This window comes from Phyllobates terribilis, unplaced genomic scaffold (assembly GCF_046119375.1).
Source record: "Phyllobates terribilis strain yellow unplaced genomic scaffold, ASM4611937v1 Scaffold_7__3_contigs__length_470593459, whole genome shotgun sequence".
In the NCBI taxonomy this organism is placed as follows: domain Eukaryota; kingdom Metazoa; phylum Chordata; class Amphibia; order Anura; family Dendrobatidae; genus Phyllobates; species Phyllobates terribilis.
In genome coordinates, this window is record NW_027362767.1 from 71,091,379 (window position 1) to 71,112,776 (window position 21,398).

The following is a 21,398-nucleotide window of genomic DNA, read 5'->3' on the forward strand; positions in this document are numbered from 1 at the left end:
AGTCGTCTTAACAGTTTTTCTTCTGCACTGGAGCGATCCCAGCCACCTGATCCAGAGAGGCTCCACCCAAATAAATGGGGCCGGCTGCAGTTTTCCATGCAGGAGAAAATCTGAATGAGATTAAGCGCTGAAAGAGCACTGTATCCCATTTATTTAGAAGCAGTGGGCATATCAGAACTCCCCCCGCGATCATTAAATGACGGCATATCTTAATGATATGCTATCACTTACTAAGATGGCCCCAGAGGAAACGCGCGTCGGGTGGATGGTGGGTGAGCCTGTGCACTATTTGCTGCCCTTCTTAGCATAATATGGAACCTTCACTACCAGGGCATTTTGGATTTTGTCCACATGGACTCTATTAATAACTTTTCCACCCTGGTTTATAATATCAGTTGATTTGACACCATCTTTTCTACACATTATCTGTGATTAATCAGAGTTATAATGTCATCCTCTCTACATATGTGCAATATACCTGTATAAATACCTTTTTGGCTCACCCACCATCTTGTTTCCTATGTCTGTGTATTTTTGGCATTTATACATTTATATTTTGAATGAGATTCAATAAAAAATTATATTTTACTGTGATTTTTTTTTGCATTTTGCACTTTCTCCTTGCAATTTAATTTTCCATATCAGTGCAGTGAGATAACTGAACCCCTGGCTTAGAGACACTGCCTTTTGGTTTCCTCACTTACTAAGATGAGAATATTCATTTAACACCAGACAATTGTCAGAAATACATCAAGAAATCTGCCCCAATTTGTGAAACTGAGGGTAGGTTTACAAGTTCTCAAAAGTTTCAAAAATTGAGGCAAAGTTTTTTTTACCAAAATTTCAGAAAATTATGGAAAAAGAAAAAAACAACATTGTGTATACCCAACCTTATTCGTCATTCATATTAGGTCTGAATTTAAGTCTAATTTTTTTTTTATAGAACATATTTTACACATTTTTCAAATTTTTCAAAAATAACCCAAATAATTGGGCTTTTAGGCAATCTACATTAGTAATACATAGTTTATGTAAATCGGGTGATACATTGTGTGCGGACTGACCGGCTCCCAATACTAAACTTCCCTTTTCATTGCCGGCAGAACAACCACAGTCAACGACTTCTCTTTTCTATTACAAAAGGAAAAAAATGGACTTTGAAATATACTGGAAATCCAACATTTAGCACTAAAGAGTCCGCAATAACCAGCAGCGAAGCTCATTTACCAGAAAAAGAGAGAAAAACCATACAACCGGCCCCTATAATTCCACTTCACCCCTATAATATCCCTCTATACTAGATGTGACTAATCTATTTGGTATAGTCTAGTAGACAAGAATGACCAGTTCCCCCGCATAAGGTAGATGACAAATATTTGTAATGTGCAAAAATGACACTCGCCATTGCTCACATTGTTTCAGCACACATTGTTGCAGACGTTGTCCTATTCTGGGAGGATAAAGAAGTGAAAAGTTCCCATTTTGTGAAATTTAAGGGAGGTAAACTTATTTACTGCACACAAATGGGCAGCTCAGTGCCTTAGGGGTCAGCATTGAGGTCCTGGATTTAAAGCGTTTTTCCTCTACACAGATATACTTGACTTAACCTCAGGAAAAGTCATCAATGTAAGGTCGGTGGGGGTCCGATACTCCAACCAATCAGCTGTTAGCAGCACTGGCAGTGAACGGATGTAACTAATTCAAGAGCGGGAAGTGCAGATCAGCTGCATACAAATGAACGGGAGCTGAGCTGCAGTACCCGCGAGTGCCTGAGCTGTGGTCGTTATCTACATCTGGCTGCTGCCGGAAGTGGTAACAGTGCATTGGTGGGGGATCCTGTTGTCAGACACCCACGGATCGGATATAGATGACTTATCCTAAAGTCTAAAAAGAGTGGACAATCCCTCTATAATCTGACCAAGACCATCTTCAAGGACTTTATGTTCATTAACATGGACCATTAATAGGCTACCCATGGCAGCGATAGGCCAACGAATGAACAAAATACTCGTCTGATAACTTCTTTTATGCAGCCTAAGGCCATGTTCAGGTGACCGTATGAGAAATTGCTCTTATGGTACTATGAATGTCCATTTTGTGTCATGAACAGTTCGCTCTCCGAAGAGCCGCTGGCATGAACAGTGCGCTCTCCCAAGAGCCGCTGGCATGAACAGTGCGCTCTCCCAAGAGCCGCTGGCATGAACAGTGCGCTCTCCCAAGAGCCGCTGGCATGAACAGTGCGCTCTCCCAAGAGCCGCTGGCATGAACAGTGCGCTCTCCCAAGAGCCGCTGGCATGAACAGTGCGCTCTCCCAAGAGCCGCTGGCATGAACAGTGCGCTCTCCCAAGAGCCGCTGGCATGAACAGTGCGCTCTCCCAAGAGCCGCTGGCATGAACAGTGCGCTCTCCCAAGAGCCGCTGGCATGAACAGTGCGCTCTCCCAAGAGCCGCTGGCATGAACAGTGCGCTCTCCCAAGAGCCGCTGGCATGAACATTGCGCTCTCCCAAGAGCCGCTGGCATGAACAGTGCGCTCTCCCAAGAGCCGCTGGCATGAACAGTGCGCTCTCCCAAGAGCCGCTGGCATGAACAGTGCGCTCTCCCAAGAGCTGCTGGCATGAACAGTGCGCTCTCCCAAGAGCCGCTGGCATGAACAGTGCGCTCTCCCAAGAGCCGCTGGCATGAACAGTGCGCTCTCCCAAGAGCCGCTGACATGAACAGTGCGCTCTCCCAAGAGCCGCTGGCATGAACAGTGCGCTCTCCCAAGAGCCGCTGGCATGAACAGTGCGCTCTCCCAAGAGCCGCTGGCATGAACAGTGCGCTCTCCCAAGAGCCGCTGGCATGAACAGTGCGCTCTCCCAAGAGCCGCTGGCATGAACAGTGCGCTCTCCCAAGAGCCGCTGGCATGAACAGTGCGCTCTCCCAAGAGCCGCTGGCATGAACAGTGCGCTCTCCCAAGAGCCGCTGGCATGAACAGTGCGCTCTCCCAAGAGCCGCTGGCATGAACAGTGCGCTCTCCCAAGAGCCGCTGGCATGAACAGTGCGCTCTCCCAAGAGCCGCTGGCATGAACAGTGCGCTCTCCCAAGAGCCGCTGGCATGAACAGTGCGCTCTCCCAAGAGCCGCTGGCATGAACAGTGCGCTCTCCCAAGAGCCGCTGGCATGAACAGTGCGCTCTCCCAAGAGCCGCTGGCATGAACAGTGCGCTCTCCCAAGAGCCGCTGGCATGAACAGTGCGCTCTCCCAAGAGCCGCTGGCATGAACAGTGCGCTCTCCCAAGAGCCGCCGACATGAACAGTGCGCTCTCCCAAGAGCCGCCGGCATGAACAGTGCGCTCTCCCATGAGTCGCAGGCATGAACAGTGCGCTCTCCCGTGAGTCGCAGGCATGAACAGTGCGCTCTCCCGTGAGCCGCTGGCATGAACAGTGCACTCTTCCATGCTATGAGCAGAGGTAACTGTGCCTCTGCGGCATCAGAGGGGCACTGAGGTTGTCGGGATCCGGTGAGTCTCAGAGCAGCACTTACAGGCTCTATAGCAAGTAGCTTGAAAGTGCACGCTTCTGGTCTAGGAAACCGGACACTGCTAACAGACTGCAGAGGTGGCCGGTATCCTAGGAAATAAGCAGCAAACTATAAAATAAAAAAATCCCTCCATTCTTGAGACCAGAGAGGATTTTTAATAAGACGTAAATCGTAAAGTATTTTTACAAGCAATTTTTCCCATTTAAGGGTAAGCGAAGGGGCCTCGTTGATCGGGGCTAGATATGGGCAGAGATCTGTCTGTGGAAACCTGCCTTTGACATGAACATAGGCCCCCAGATAGGGTCCTTACGTCCAATGATAATGTCCCATGGTTGTGATGGGGATTGTAAGAACCATGACACGCAGGGCCAATCTCTGTACAGCGCTGCAGAATATGCTGGTGCGGAGTAATAAGAGATAAAGCAAAATAAAAAGGTGTGAAAACCAGAGAATTGAGAGCAGGCATAGCAGGAATGAAGGTCCTGGAATGCTTTGATTGAAAAGAAGAGAGATTTGAGACCCGCACGGATTTTACTAGTTCCGTCTTGTTTGCCAGACACCACAAGGACTGTCTGACAGGAAAATGTTCTGACAGTCCACTCACAGTGTTATCTGCAAACACCTCGGAAAGGTCACGGACTACAAGTCTCAAGTTATCAGCCGTCAAACCTGTATACAGCAACTGGAAACTACACAGCAAATGCCGCCTACAATGATTAGTGGTGCCAAGTGGCAGAAATGCATCCTATAAATATCATAAAACAACTTACAGGTTAAACAAGATGGCTGCTAGTGAAAGCCTTACTCCTTCATTTATTAGACACTACTGACCTAACACAATCCTGTTCCAGCCAATCAATTGATCGGTTAAATCTGGATCCGCAAAGTATATATAAAATATATACAGTACAGACCAAAAGTTTGGACACACCTTCTCATTTAAAGATTTTTCTGTATTTTCATGACTATGAAAATTGTACATTCACACTGAAGGCATCAAAACTATGAATTAACACATGTGGAATTATATACTTAACAAAAAAGTGTGAAACAACTGAAAATATGTCTTATATTCTAGGTTCTTCAAAGTAGCCACCTTTTGCTTTGATGACTGCTTTGCACACTCTTGGCATTCTCTTGAGGAGCTTCAAGAGGTAGTCACCGGAAATGGTCTTCCAACAATCTTGAAGGAGTTCCCAGAGATGCTTAGCACTTGTTGGCCCTTTTGCCTTCACTCTGCGGTCCAGCTCACCCCAAACCATCTCGATTGGGTTCAGGTCTGGTGACTGTGGAGGCCAGGTCATCTGGCGTAGCACCCCATCACTCTCCTTCTTGGTCAAATAGCCCTTACACAGCCTGGAGGTGTGTTTGGGGTCATTGTCCTGTTGAAAAATAAATGATGGTCCAACTAAACGCAAACCGGATGGAATAGCATGCCGCTGCAAGATGCTGTGGTAGCCATGCTGGTTCAGTATGCCTTCAATTTTGAATAAATCCCCAACAGTGTCACCAGCAAAGCACCCCTACACCATCACACCTCCTCCTCCATGCTTCACGGTGGGAACCAGGCATGTAGAGTCCATCCGTTCACCTTTTCTGTGTCGCACAAAGACACGGTGGTTGGAACCAAAGATCTCAAATTTGGACTCATCAGACCAAAGCACAGATTTCCACTGGTCTAATGTCCATTCCTTGTGCTCTTTAGCCCAAACAAGTCTCTTCTGCTTGTTGCCTGTCCTTAGCAGTGGTTTCCTAGCAGCTATTTTACCATGAAGGCCTGCTGCACAAAGTCTCCTCTTAACAGTTGTTGTAGAGTTGTGTCTGCTGCTTGAACTCTGTGTGGCATTGACCTGGTCTCTAATCTGAGCTGCTGTTAACCTGCGATTTCTGAGGCTGGTGACTCGGATAAACTTATCCTCAGAAGCAGAGGTGACTCTTGGTCTTCCTTTCCTGGGGCGGTCCTCATGTGAGCCAGTTTCTTTGTAGCGCTTGATGGTTTTTGCAACTACATTTGGGGACACTTTCAAAGTTTTCCCAATTTTTCGCACTGACTGACCTTCATTTCTTAAAGTAATGATGGCCACTCGTTTTTCTTTACTTAGCTGCTTTTTTCTTGCCATAATACAAATTCTAACAGTCTATTCAGTAGGACTATCAGCTGTGTATCCACCGGACTTCTGCACAACACAACTGATGGTCCCAACCCCATTTATAAGGCAAGAAATCCCACTTATTAAACCTGACAGGTCACACCTGTGAAGTGAAAACCATTTCCGGTGACTACCTCTTGAAGCTCATCAAGAGAATGCCAAGAGTGTGCAAAGCAGTCATCAAAGCAAAAGGTGGCTACTTTGAAGAACCTAGAATATAAGACATATTTTCAGTTGTTTCACACTTTTTTGCTAAGTATATAATTCCACATGTGTTAATTCATAGTTTTGATGCCTTCAGTGTGAATGTACAATTTTCATAGTCATGAAAATACAGAAAAAATTTTAAAGGAGAAGGTGTGTCTAAACTTTTGGTCTGTACTGTATGTATAAAAATGTTATATCCTTCACTGTTGTAAAGTTTAGTGATCTAATTATGCACAATTTTAGAGTATATACATAGAAATTGAACATTTAGCTAACTAAAATCGTAAAAAAAAGGTCTTCCATTTCATAGACAACAGGACTTTCAATACTAGACGTAATGACTATTCTGGGCATAGGTTTTTGTGAAGGAAGAGGGAGGAGGCGAGTTGTGACATCACATACTGTGAATGGTGGATCCTGTGTTATCTACTGTATATAGAGATGTTATCAGTAACTGTACAGGAGGAGGAGGTGAGCTGTGACATCACCTATGGTGGATCCTGTGTTATCTACTGTATATAGAGGTGTTATCAGTCATTGTACAAGAGGAGGAGGAGGTGAGCTGTGACATCACCTATTGTGAATGTGGATCCTGCGTTATCTATTGTATATAGAGGTGTTATCAGTCATTGTACAGGAGGGGGTGGTGAGCTGTGACATCACCTATTGTGAATGGTGGATCCTGTGTTATCTACTGTATACAGAGGTGCTATCAGTTATTGTACACAAGGAGGAGGAGGTGAGCTGTGATATCATCTATTATAAATGGTGAATCCTGTGTTATCCTGTGCAGAGAGCTGCTACCTGTCATTGTAATCCTGTCTGTGATAATGAGACTGCTGAAAAGTCATTTGCACAGAAGAGAAAGTATCAGTCTACTATAAGGCTTAGTGGGCAATTGCAAGATTACAGATTTTCTTTTTTCAATTTAATAGTAGTGATATGGAAAAATAATAAATTTAACATAAAAACTTGACTCCTGCAAACATGGCTTCAATTGATTATCGCTCCCAAAATAATGTTGTGATTTGAGGGATACCTGTTCACATCTGTAAATTGATGGCAATCTGGGCAACTGAGGATAACTGGTAATTGTCTCACTGCCCCTCTCTATTTTTGGATCATTCACGCTGACAGCATTGTCTATACTATATGTAACTTTACTCCTGGTGAACCTGGTACTATCCTTACCATTAATGGAGAGAAGTCTGGCAGCACCACTGATGTCATGTCTTGCTCTTATAATCAGCGATTACCCGCTGACAGGTATGAAATCAACCAACCTGTTATTTAATCAGGCGCACGGAAGAGATTGTAACTGCACTTTGCCTGTTGTAACCTGTGTCTGTGGCCATCGTGTACGACCGTCCCAAGTGCTGCTTTCACTGTAGGTTGCTGAATACCTTAACACTTCTGACACACGATGGAAACTCGTAAAATGTACAGTACCGATAATTGCAGACAACACGCCTCCTGTTCTGGCTCTATGTACAGTATCAGTGAAGTTTTCGGGTGCTGAGAGTAAACTTGAGAAGTAGGTAGTCAACGGTGAAACAGTAACTGTTGCGACATGAACAATTTTAGCACAGAAATATAATACAAAAGTTGCCAAAGTACAAAAAAGAAAAAATTCCAAGTACGACTTCTCAGCTATAATCCTTCATTTCTGTCGTATCGTCACTGATTTTTACTGGCGCAAAGTTTACAAAATATGAAGACATATTAGAACCATGAACTCCGTAACAACAAGGTGAGACGAGGAGGTTTACACTATAAATACACGGGTAAGGTCCAAAGCTCAAGTCAGTACACAGCCGTGCGGCAGAGCTTGGGATTTCTTACAGGGTCGCGCTCACAGATACAGATGGGAATTGATATAGTCTTTTGTGGACACCTCCAAGGCAGAAAATAAATAAAAGGGATAGTCACTTCGGTGTTAGAGAGGAAAGTTTACTTCGGCCATAAATGAAAAAATTCAGTAATTGATACAAATACCAACCATGTAGTACATAAAGGGGCTTGGTCCACCAGGACGGGAAATTCTATAAAGGTCCCCATGCACATTAGATAAATATAGGCTCATGAACAAGAATTTGTCGGTCGTATGAACAAACGTTTCTCGATGACCTATAATGTAGCTAACACTACGTCGGACAATATAGAATTTTTTTTAAGCTGATGATGCAGCCAGTGGTGATCGTCAATACTTTTGTTCTATAGACAGATAAGCTGTTCCCAAAGAAAACACATGAATACTCGGTCAAGTGTTTGGGGGTGTGAGGAGGGATAGATGTTGGCCAACTGATACGCGATATGTATGTTTACCCATAGGTCAAGTATACGTCTACATTGGAAGCTCTAGTTAAAGCCTCCATCGCAACTTCCACCAAAAGTACCTGATAAAAATATTTATTCCAGGAAAATACCAGACTCCATCGAGAAACCCAGCAGTCCCCATTATGGTTAATGAGGCTGAAAGGAGCTGCTGGTTTTAATTTCTTGATTGATCAGTTAACGCCACCGATTTACAAACACAGATGTGAACCTAGCCTTACTTATCTGTCATGTCTGGCTCAAAGACCGGACATAATGGGGTTTGTAGACCAAGATGAATAAAAACAAGGAGGAGCAAAAAAGTCTGTACTTGTATTTCTCTCTTTAGGATCAACTCTTGATTTTTTTTCCTAACCAAAACTAGTTGGCACAATCCCAACGTTCCACCGGCCCAAACACTTAAGCACCATTTAGATGGTTAGATCTCGGCCCTTTAACAAGCACAATTGGCTACATACAAATTACTGCAACTCGGTGCTCATTTGTTGGCCTGTTTACACGGGTAGCAGAATGATTGGTAACATGACGTTGTATGGGGACAGAACTATGGTATCGTCGGCAGCACATTCCCTAATTTTTTATGTTGGTGTAAACGATATGATGACCCAATGAATGAGGATTTTGCTACCTTGTTGCGTAATTGCCAGCACATTTATATGGGACGTTCTTAGGCTTGATCATTCATCTATTCTCAACCACTTAAAGACACCTCATAAGGTTCATGTGGACAGGACGATACAGGCCGCTCATCAACCACTGATCAACTTGTTGATAGCCGATCGTAATTTCTCGGTCAGTTACTGGCCTGTCTACACAGGGATGGGAACAGAACAATAGTGAATATGATCATTCTACAATACATGTTATCGGCAGTACATATTCTGTTTAGATTCAATGATGTGCTGTCGATAATGATTATTTTTGTGCATGCATAAAAATTATCCCACCTGACAAAAAAGTTCTGGGGACACTGCCTAGCTGTTTAGATAGTCCGATGAAAGGGAATGAGTGCATTTAAGAAATAAATGTGCCATTATACATTAGCACCAAGAACCTTTATCATGGGAGCCATTCTGATCTTAATGCCGATTTAATTAAGAATCCAATCATTACATGCTGCCTATAACACAAAATATGGCGGGCTACCCACACTGGCGGATCTCACCAGTGGCGCAATACAGACTAAATTATCCCAAAGTCCCTATAAAACAGATATACATCCATATAAGATCAAAAGGTGGAAAAAAGTGGATTGCAAAACGTCCATGTGATTATCAGCTGGTGATGTGATAACGCCGGCATCGTCAAATGATTTCTTCACTGGCCACCTGACCTAGATTTCCACAATAACAGCTATGTATTTACTTCCCGACAAGATTAACATACCTTCATGATCCTCCGGTTTATGACCGGCGGCCTGTGCCAAGCCGCGTCCATAGGAGCAGATCCCTCAATAAACTAGGTCTCCGCACGAAGCAAGAAACAACCGGCATCCCGAATATTAATATATGACGGACCCCAGAGAAGCGGCAGTGTTACAGCAGATAGATTTACTTTCAAGTTTATATCCTCAGGAGACAGGGTTTAAAGACTGCCTGGCCAGACATTTCCTCTTGGACCCAGGTGTACAGGATACATTCGGTTCCCGGTGTTTATTCAGTTCTGTTCGTTGTTTCCTTATTGGGAGGAACATGTTTGGGGAGTAGAGAACTCGATGACATCTGACGGACGATGATGGGAGTTATACGAGACAGAAGTCTAAAACCAATACACAGAGGGGCCGATACATCCGAAGAAGACATACAACAGCAAATATCATCATACAGGCCAATGATCCTATATTACCTGGCTCCAATAAACCCCCTTTTGTGATGGGCGATTTTATTTTTTGGTGTCTTTACCCTTCTTTTAAGAGCCATAACCTTTTTTCCTTTTGCATAGACAGACATATGAGGGATTTTTTTTTTTTGTGGGAGAAGTGTTAGTTTTGAATGACATCCATTCATTTTACCATGTAATATACAGAGAAAAAAAAATTCCAGATTAGGTGGGAAAAAAAAAAAGTTTTTCCATACAGTGCAGCACTCTGCATGCCTACTGCTGGAGTCCTCAAGTCTATGGTCTCCCTGATCTATTTTAAAGGGGTCTAAAACTACAAGTCTGCAGTCAGTCTATATGACTGCAGACTTGTGAATCCTCACGGCATGCACATAACGCACTGATCGGATTTCCGGTGCTGACAGCGAGCGGTCTTGTGACTGGAAGTTTAGAAATCGCATACTTACAGCCACATTCCGACTAGACGTGTTCGGACTTGAACAATACACTTGGATTGAGCACGGCTGGATACAGTCTAGTCGGCACGTGCCACACTTATGCAAATCACATATTTGCGGTCACGCTCTGGTAGGCCTTAAAGGTTCTTTTTTTTTTTATCTTCATATAGATTAAAAGTTATATTTTAATCTTATATTAAACACTCTCTGGGAGGATTGCAACAGATCCCATTACCTACAGGGTGTTGGTACGTTCCTTGTTTTTTTCCAGTCTATAAGTGTCGCTGATTGTGTGCAGCGCTCACATGACACAATGCAGCCGTGTTTCCATTGATGGAATGCCGCCAGCACAGGAGGCGAGTACCGTATATGAATGTTTTTATTTTATCCTGATGCATTTAAGAAAGGGTTTTCCAAGAAGTGGACATTCCCTTTAAATCCAATACAAATAATACACTATATGTAATGCTCGTTTAGATTTCTCATTTTTTATGCAGCTATTATTTGCTGGACTGCGAGCATTGATGGACTGAGGATGCTTAAAAACACAAAACTTATCCATTCATTTTCCATCTGCCGGTCACAGGAAAACGCTGCTATAAGCTAAACCTAGGAAATAGATCTGATCATTACATAATGTATGGCTGAACACGACTGCAGATGGCTGTGCCACAAGCTGAAGCAGATGGCTGTTCTTTTGCCTTATGCATAACCCATTGATAATTTGCCTCTGATTAAAAGCAGGAGAAAAAACAAACAAAAAACAACCTAACGGTTGAGGTTCATCTGTGGAATAACACAAAAGTGCACTAAGGCAACAGTGTGAAGGGTAATGATTTCTCTGATACCTTCCGATAATTCTCATCAGGTCATTACAGAAATTCTGTACTTGCACCCACCTTGGTTAGGCTCAACAACAATTACGGTATCCCTTTCTTTTAAGTAAGACCTGGCCGCTCTCCTGATACCCCCCAAAAGAAGAAAAAAATAAATAAATCGGTAGCATCTTTTCTTCGAACTCTGCATTGTTCCGTTGCTCCTAAAAATGTATGATTGACAACTGGGTGTTACCATTCCTCCACAGTCTGATAAAGTCAGCACCGATTGGCCAATGTCAGAGTAAGCACGGATACACCCCCAACTGATATCCAGGTGTAGGCGAGGGCCTCCCCACACTCCGACCCCCACGGATGTGGAGCAGATAGAAAGAAAACATTTCTCCATCTTCTCCAGTCTGTCAGTCCGTGAAAATCGCACCGCACTCTGATGTCCTCTGAGTGCAGTCCGATGTTTTCTATGACACTGACTTGTGCGGCCGAGTGCGCTCAGAATATCGGATGCAAATCGTGCATGTTGCAATTTTTTCCTTGGACAGACTCTGCCCAAGAAAAAAAAACGGATTTGTGCACGACCCCATAACAAAACATTAGTAAGAGTGAGAATCCGATGTCTTGTCGGATCGCACTCGGACTGAAAATACGGTCGTCTGCACAAGCCTTTCTCTGTACATTCCCAAGAGGATTATCAGGGAAACGAGTTTTACGTAAAGGCCATGCAGACTTATACTATGACAAATACAGCAATTTACTAACCAAACATGTGCTTAGGCTTTTAATGGGGAGAGGGGAATAAGCCGCTGTCAGACACCTCTCATGGAGGCTCATCTTCCCGCAGAAGAAAAAGATCGGACAATGAAATTTAACAAGTTGGACCCTACTTTCCACAAAATCAGGAGATTCAGAAGGCGCTAATACAGGTTATATGGTTGGGAGGCCGCCTCATCGTAATTTTTTCTGTTGTATACAGGGGTCTTACACTTCGCTACTCTCCACTATTGGCCCAGAGGTTGTAGGGCGGTAATCTCTGACTTGTGGCTCGCCAGCTGTTGTGTAACTACAACTCCCAGCATGCCAAAACATGCATAGGCTGTCTGGGTAAAAGAAGTTTCAAAAGTGGAAACGTAAGATTCTATTTTGTTTCCTTGTGGTATAAAGAATAATAGAGTTGCCCTCTAACAAACGCCGCCTACTCTGCACAGTTTGGGCAAACACCTCCGCAGTCCTTCCAGCTGATCGCTTGTTTCCCACTGACAACCATCAGAAGAGAGGATACACGCAAGAGCTGCGCTGGATTCTGGCCGTGCCTCTTTGGAATCAGTTCAGTTTGTGTTTCAATCCTCCTGGGCTGTCAGTGCAATGTAGATAATAGAGTATTTGTGGTGTGATATGATAATGTGTTCTGCACAGATGACAATATTTTATTGTTTAAAGCTATTTGTTATTTTCTCTGGGGAGAGAAGGTCGGGATCGTCTTTCCTGTTGAAACGAGAACAGACACAAACTGTTTAGTGTTTATAGAAGGATTCGAAAACTCAACGGATAAGAGCTGAAGTTACAAAGAGCGAAGAACAGATCGGGGAAACCAGGACAAAAGGTTGTTAAAGTGATATCCAGGGTAAGTTTTAAGGGGAAGGAGGGAAAAAAAAACAGTTGTGACTCTCTCCTGTATTTCCTGGTGGCTTAGGACATCTTCCACATTAAAGGAAAAAGAACAGACTTCTGAGAAATTGTGCAAGACAAGGAAAATGTTGGGACCGGTGAAGAGTAGAAAAATGTGAAAACCAGCTCCATTCATACGTGATGTGTGAACCCAGCCTAACAGTGGCATCCAACACTCAGACCATAAAAGTCACCATTTAACAGACACGCCATAAAATAGCACAATATGCAAATACCCTCTTCAGCACTCCAAAATTCAATGTCGACCCTATAATGAGCCTTGCCTCATAACATAGGACAGCATAACTTACCATTGCATGGCCTAGAAGTCTCCTTACGCCAGCTTGGCACTCTCCACAAGGAGAAACCTCCCCCCTTACATCCCGTCAGAGGCCTCTTATCTTACCCGGCCAAATTAGACTTCTTGCTTTTCACTGATGAGGAGCAAACACCCCAAAACGTGTCTGCAAATGGAGTTTCGTTTCTGGTTTGGCTTCTTATCCTAAGTCATAGGCCAAGGCTAGTTGACAGGTCAATGTTGACTTTCAGGATTGCTACTTCCAATAGGTGGCTCTAGAATTCTAGTCCTCTACCTCCCTAAAGAGGATATTTCCATATTCCCAGAGGAGTACTGCATGGCCTACAAGTCTCCTTAATCCGGCTTTTCACTCAAGGAGAAACAATCCTGCATAGACTCCCTTAAACAACTCAATGTACCCATTAAATGCACTGTATAAACTAGCCTATGGGCCAGTGATGGAGGGTTCTTGGTGCTGATCCACTACTTTGACTCATTGACATTTTCTATTACATGCTTCTAAACATCCACATCATCATTAGGATTATCTGGAGCCGCTCTCCACCCTCTTACGCAGTAGAAATAATTTGCATGGTCCAGCTAAATACATGGTATATGTTAATTAGGGATTAAACAGTCCTTATTACTGGCAAAATGTTTTACCCCCCACCCCTTGTTTATAGCCATGCATAGCTAACTGTACAGTCAGAGCTTCAGAATTCACAGTTGGGAAGAAGGACACATTCACTGTGTCCTAACTTAGGCATTGTGCATGTTCATAACTTTGCAACAATATGTATTTTTTATTATTTGGTGTAAATGTCGCTGTTCTCCGGATTCCGGCATTGGTTTTCTTTTATTTCTGTGCCTCTCTGTTCCTGAGATATGACCCCCCTTATCCCTGTATGTAAAACCAGACTTTTTAGTCAAATAGGCGTGGACCTCAATAAGCCTCAAAGAAAAAAAGTTGTTTTTCTTTTGCTCCTCTATTTCAGAGATATGGCTCCATTTTATCTGTACACATACGGTAAATCAAGTCTCTTTTAGACAACTGGGCGTGGTAATCAAAAAGGAGCCAACTGAGGAGTTGTGGATCACTCCCACTTGTAAAACAAGGCTAGATTTTTTACATAGGGAAGAGGAGGCCATATCTTAAGAACCGAAGGGCGTAGGAACAAAAAAAAAAACAACTACTGAAATCAGGAAAAAAGTGGCAATTACAACAAGAAAAATAAAAACAAAACATAAAAAAAGGAACAAGTGACTGGTCCTTTTTATTACAATCCATTACGAATTATAGATGACCAAATTCTTCACTTTAGGAGACAATCAATGCAAGAAAAATGGGGAATTGCAAAAGATCCAGAGATAAACTGACCAACTACAAAGAGCAAATATTTGTTACTTGTATGGCCTTCAAAGAAAATCCAGCTAATTATCCTGATTACATTGAGCAGTCGTCTAGCTAGAGCCGGTATCGGCGGCTGCAGGGTTTAGAAAATTTGTCCCATAAAATGCTCCTTTGAAAAATCTGAAAATCGCTTCCATTCAATGTACAGATGAAGTCAGCAAATAATGTGTCCCATTACAGGATGATTTCTTGCTGCTTCTATCAGGGGATGAGCTAAATTTAGACTGGGACCGTTTAGATACGCGAAGATGTCAGATGTCCCATTTTAAACAATGGTAGCCCTGTGTATTCTGGCTGTATGTGGCTGAGCGCGCGTCGGGGCATCACAATAAAGCTGGAGCTACACAAACATTTAAGCTGCAGAGCTCCCTCCTACGTTGCACACAGAGGAATGCAGGGAGCTGCACAATGCACTCACCGGAGCGGCCTGTTCTTTATTCACAGGGATGACAGCAGGTGAGTTTGCCTTAATTTGTGATTTTATAATAACCTATGCCTAAGAAAAGAAGGAAAAACGAAATCTGGACTACCCCTTTAAATGGATGTCTTTTCAATAAAGTGTGCATGAATCAATAGTAGAAACAAATATAAGAAACTCTGTGAAATAATAAATGGGCTTTTTTCTCCAGTTCAGGAGGCAAGGGGGAGAAGTAGATAAAGAAGTGATCATACAACAGCTAAAATCTGCCTGGGTCAAAACAAGAGACTGTCAACTCACTGAGAGATCACATTACAGAAGCCTAATAAAAAAGTCTATGGAAAGGGGAGGAGGAATAATGGGCAGAGTGATAGAGAATTATACACACAGACCATGTTGCTGCTTTCTAGGTGTCACCCCAGTGCTGGATTCACAGATACACTGCTTAATACTGCTGTATAATGTGATTCCTGCTGCTACAACGGCAGGAATCCCTCACGTCTGCGTGTACTGTGTATAGGAGACCTCATAGCGGCTAGCCTACACCCACAGAGCTGAGAGAGGACTGGCAATTAGAGAGACTGCAGAGAGGAAATCTGGTGAAAAATGCAGAGTACAAGTCATATATTAGCCAAAAATACTGTTATTCCTCATTTACAAACACAGGACAGCTTATTCTGAAAGTTTATCTAAAACTACAAAGGTCCTGACAAAGTGGTGCTTGAAAGTTTGTGAACCCTTCATAATTTTCCATATTTCTGCATAAATTTAATCTAAAACTATATCAGATTTCCACACGTCAACAAACTAGATAAAAGAACCAAATCAAACAAATAACCCAAAATATTAGACTGTCGTTTTTAAAATGAAAAAAAAAAAGTGGAAAAAGTATGTGAACCTTAAGGCTAAGTGCCCACGATGCAGAAATTTTGCATATTTTTTCCGCTTCTCCCTGGCAAGAAAACCGCATGCGGATTGTACATGCGTTTTTCCTGCCAGGGACATGCGGATGTGAAGCGTTCTTCACATGCATGCATCTAGCGCTTTCCAAGCGATTTTAGCATCACTTGAAAAGTGCTTGACAACTCGGTCACACTATATAAATCCATGCAACCGGCAACCGACATGGATTTATATAGTGTGACCAAGTAATAGTTAAAAGAAAAGAATAAGAATGGTAAAAAATAAAGATTATACTTACCTTCCGATGTCCCCCTGTGTTTTCTCTGTTCCGTCTGGTCTGTTGTATGGATCGCGGTGGTGTGAAAGGACTTGCCATGACGTCATTGAGTCATGCGACAGGTCACGCGACCGCCGACGTCAGCGGTCGCGTGACCTGTCACATGACTAAATTACGTCATCATTGGGGACCATGGGGCACGTATTACCAAGCGCTTTCGCTGCGGAAATTCTGCGGCAAAAACGCTTGAAAAACGCATAGTGGGCACGCAGCCTTAGGATTGGAAAATCATTTGAAAGTGAAATTAGAGTCTGGTGTTTTCCATCAATAGGATGACAATCAGGTATGAGTGGGCAACCTGTTTTATATTTAAAGAACAAGGATCTAGCAAAGTTTTATCTTAACACGTTTGTGGAAGTGTGTCATGGCAAAGTCGAATATTTTTGTTCTTTACTTCTAGAACATGTATAAAATCTGATGTAATTTTAGGTCAAATTTATGCAGAAACATGAACAATTCTGAAAGGTTCAGCTAGAGAGGCAGACACAGACATTCTGTTGCAAGTTCTATGGAAATGACCGTAACACTTCTGCATAGAACTTTATAAGCACCAACTGTCATTTCCTATCTCAGTAACGGGGAATTCTGTATTCACCAAAGACCGACTTTACCCATGAGCTGAGAATTTTGAGAATGAGAGACCAGTCCAGCAGGAGAAAAAAGTAGATTTCTCTGATAAAATATATTACAAGGTTTCTTATTTTCATGTGTAGTGTTGATTTATAAAACAAAAATTAAAACGATTGCGGCTTTTTAAAGTCCAGTCAAAAGGGGTATAACGATCACAGACGCAGGGTATGTGACCGCATCCGTGTGGGAAGGGGGCTCGCCAATGCCAGTATCTATTTCAGCGGGATGAGAGTCCAAGATTTAACATTCTGCTAAAACTTATTGTGGCGTAGAGGTCATCAGAGTCCCTGCATAGCAATACATGCCGCCAGCCAATCAGAGGCGTGCCTGCTGTGGGCGATGTATGTCGTCACTGCCAAGTGCCGCTTGGCAATGTCAGCTGCTACAGACGAGGACGCTGTGCGAGCGGGGCAAGGCGAGTAGAATGTTGGGGGTTTCATGCGATGGAGAACCGTGGCAGATCGGGGAACATATATACTAAGAAGGAACCCAGGATGGAGGACATATATACCAGGAACGAATCCAGGATGGGGGACATATATACCAGGAACAAACCCAGGATGGGGGACATGTATACTAGAAAGGAACCCAGGATGGATGGGGGACATATATACCAGGAAGGAACCCAGGATGGGGGACATGTATACCAGGAAGGAACCCAGGATGGATGGGGGACATATATACCAGGAAGGAACCCAGGATGGGGGACATGTATACCAGGAAGGAACCCAGGATGGGGGACATGTATACTAGAAAGGAACCCAGGATGGATGGGGGACATATATACCAGGAAGGAACCCAGGATGGATGGGGGACATGTATACCAGGAAGGAACCCAGGATGGGGGACATGTATACCAGGAAGGAACCCAGGATGGGGGACATGTATACCAGGAAGGAACCCAGGATGGGGGACATGTATACCAGGAAGGAACCCAGGATGGGGGACATGTATACCAGGAAGGAACCCAGGATGGGGGACATGTATACCAGGAAGGAACCCAGGATGGGGGACATGTATACCAGGAAGGAACCCAGGATGGGGGACATGTATACCAGGAAGGAACCCAGGATGGGGGACATGTATACCAGGAAGGAACCCAGGATGGGGGACATGTATACCAGGAAGGAACCCAGGATGGGGGACATGTATACCAGGAAGGAACCCAGGATGGGGGACATGTATACCAGGAAGGAACCCAGGATGGGGGACATGTATACCAGGAAGGAACCCAGGATGGGGGACATGTATACCAGGAAGGAACCCAGGATGGGGGACATGTATACCAGGAAGGAACCCAGGATGGGGGACATGTATACCAGGAAGGAACCCAGGATGGGGGACATGTATACCAGGAAGGAACCCAGGATGGGGGACATGTATACCAGGAAGGAACCCAGGATGGGGGACATGTATACCAGGAAGGAACCCAGGATGGCGGACATGTATACCAGGAAGGAACTCAGGATGGGGGACATGTATACCAGGAAGGAACCCAGGATGGGGGACATATATACCAGGAACGAATCCAGGATGGGGGACATATATACCAGGAACGAATCCAGGATGGGGGACATGTATACTAGAAAGGAACCCAGGATGGATGGGGGACATATATACCAGGAAGGAACCCAGGATGGGGGACATGTATACTAGAAAGGAACCCAGGATGTGGGACATATATACCAGGAACCAGGGGCCCAAGATGAGGGATATGTATGCCTGGAAGGGGCATAAGATGGGGGACATGTATACCTGGAAGGGGCCCAGGGTGGGGGACACGTATACATGGAAGGGGCATAAGATGGGAGACATGTATACCGGGAAGGGACCCAGTGTGAGGGACATGTATACCTGTGTACAAGGCTCACATTTAGCACCAACTAGAATTTACTATTATAGGCCAATTGCAGAATAAATGGATGAGAAGCACTGCCTATACAAATTGTATTTCCTTCCATGCTGTGATCAAATCATAGCATGCAAGAAAATGCTTGAAATACAGAATGTATGAACCTGGGCTTTTTATTCTCCCTGCTGTCGGAGAAATGGCTTTTCTAGCAAGAGCTGCAGCATCATGAGAAGTGACAAAATTGCCGGTCAGTACAGATGATATGGCTGCGGCATGTGACTTCATGTAACAGAAAGTTGCATAAAGAAAAAAATATAAAGATGGTTGATCATAAGACACAAAGTTTCATTTTCCAATAGTGTGTTCTGTACAGTCACAAATGTTAGAACCCATAGCCACATTGTGTTATCGGATGAACAGGGATAATGACAATGTGGACAGATTTGCATTTCTCAGATCTTCAAATGACAAAAATTGGGAGATTTTGTAAATTCTAAATATCTTTGTCTGCATATATTTATGACATATTTATTGGTTTGGCTCAACAGAAGCTACAGTTTACATGTCTGCGTCACATGCACCTGCTATGATCTGCCCTCTGTGTCCCATTGTCGGACAGTTGGCCCCAAGGCTTATTTTTTCTGACAAGCAATAACTAATCGCTTGTATGAATTCCAATGTATGACTTGGAATTTCGCCCTCGAGCACATGAACATATACAAGTCATAAATTGTTGGTCAGCAGGCATCAACCTATGGGATCATAACCTTAGGTACCAAACAGATCTGAAGATATTACAGATCGAAAAAGGGACAGCAGGAAATATTAACAAAATGCAGATGACATGGCTGATATTTGTAGGAAACATATCAGGAGGGGCGATTTATCAAGACAGACATTTTGTACCCCAGTCTTAAGGCCTCCATAAGCATTAGACTAATGTAGACTGAATGGGTTTGGCAGTTGACGGTCTTTGGTGTATGGGGCGCCGGCCGACTGATGGTCAGGGAGATGCCAATTGGAAACGTCCGAATTTAGACTGCCGATCGCATTGCTCTCCCTGAGATAAGCCGCTGCCCAATGTGTCAGTTGGTGACTTTCTCATAGAGAAAACCGAGCGCATGGCCGAGTGAGCGCTCCTGTGTGTGGGAGGGTCGCTGAGACGGCTGTCGGACGAATGATGGTCCAAAGCATCGTTCAGCCAACTAATGTACCATCCTTAAAGAGGTTGTCCACTACTTTTACACTGATGACCTACCATTAGGATAGGTCATCAATGTCTGATCAGCTGGGGCTGACACCCGGCACCCCCGCCGAACAGCTGTTAACAGTGCCCACTTCAGGTAGACGGAGACGCTCGGCAATTGAGCACTTCCGGCCGGCGGCCACTGCTGACACCAATAACTGCTGATCGGCGGGGGTGCTGGGTGTCAGACTCCGACTGATCAGACATTAATGACTTATCCTAGGGATAGGGCACCGATGTAAAAGTAGTGGACAACCTCGTTAAGCCCCCTAACACACACACATTAGCCCAACGTCGACTGAACCCACTGATAAACGGGTTTGGCCGACAGTAACATGTATGGGGACTTCCCGACTCTGACTCGACATATAACGAGGGGTAGATAAAGATCTGGCGTGTCTGATTTCGGACGGCTGATCCTTTTGTTCTCCCTCAAATAAGTTGTCGTCAGAGGAGTCTGGTATTGGCTCTCTCAGAGGACACTGGAGCTCTCGACCGAGTACTCTCGTGTATGGGAAAGATGCCTTGACTGATCACACCATTTGGTTATGCATCAGCTCAGTGCAAAAGGTTTCATGAACGTGTACAAGATAGCACTTTATGTCCATTTTTGGCAAAGAGGAGATGAGAAATTCCCCCATAAACTTATTAGAATACGTACAATTTGCTAAAACAGGAAAGTAAAAAGGTTTTCTGGAATTTTCAAATTCATCCTTGGGTGTATTGAGATTTCCGCCAGTTAAGCACCATGAATGAGCACCGACTGACTGTACACAAGTCGTTCAGTGCTCGATTACCGGACTGTTGAATAATGATGGGGAGAGAACGATCGCCGAACCAATAACTCTATTCCCACCTAACACTATATTGTATCGGCAGGACATGTTACATGGGCGATGTGCTACCCATCATTTTTTTTTCCCAGGATAAACAATCCACTCACCTAACGAACGAGCGTTTTGTCATTTGGCAGGTGATGGCTGGCATGTAAAGTGATGGATTATTGGGAACGAGTGTTCCTACAAAACGCCGATTATCTACTGCTGTAAATGGACCACTAGGATAGGCCATCAATGTCTGACCCCACAATTAGATTTGTTTTTCTAATCAGTAGAATCTCAAGGGTCCAACCTCAAAATGGCCCTGGATTATGGTTGTCTGAACCTTGAGCACATTATAAGCTCGTACATGCATGCAAGTTTCATCCCGAACTGACAGTTTTATAGATTTCCATAAAGCTGACAGATCAGGGCCTCTGCCCTTGAGAATTGTCAATGTAGTTTTCACTACTATTATAACGTCGGCTTAAAAATTAAGAAA

At 43.8% G+C, this 21,398-nt stretch overlaps 1 protein-coding gene across 5 annotated transcripts in view; it reads right to left on the reverse strand.

Moving 5' to 3' along the window:
• Positions 1 to 21,398, reverse strand: part of DAAM1 (dishevelled associated activator of morphogenesis 1) — a 188,257-nt gene that overhangs the window by 117,554 nt on the left and 49,305 nt on the right. The window lies entirely within an intron of this gene.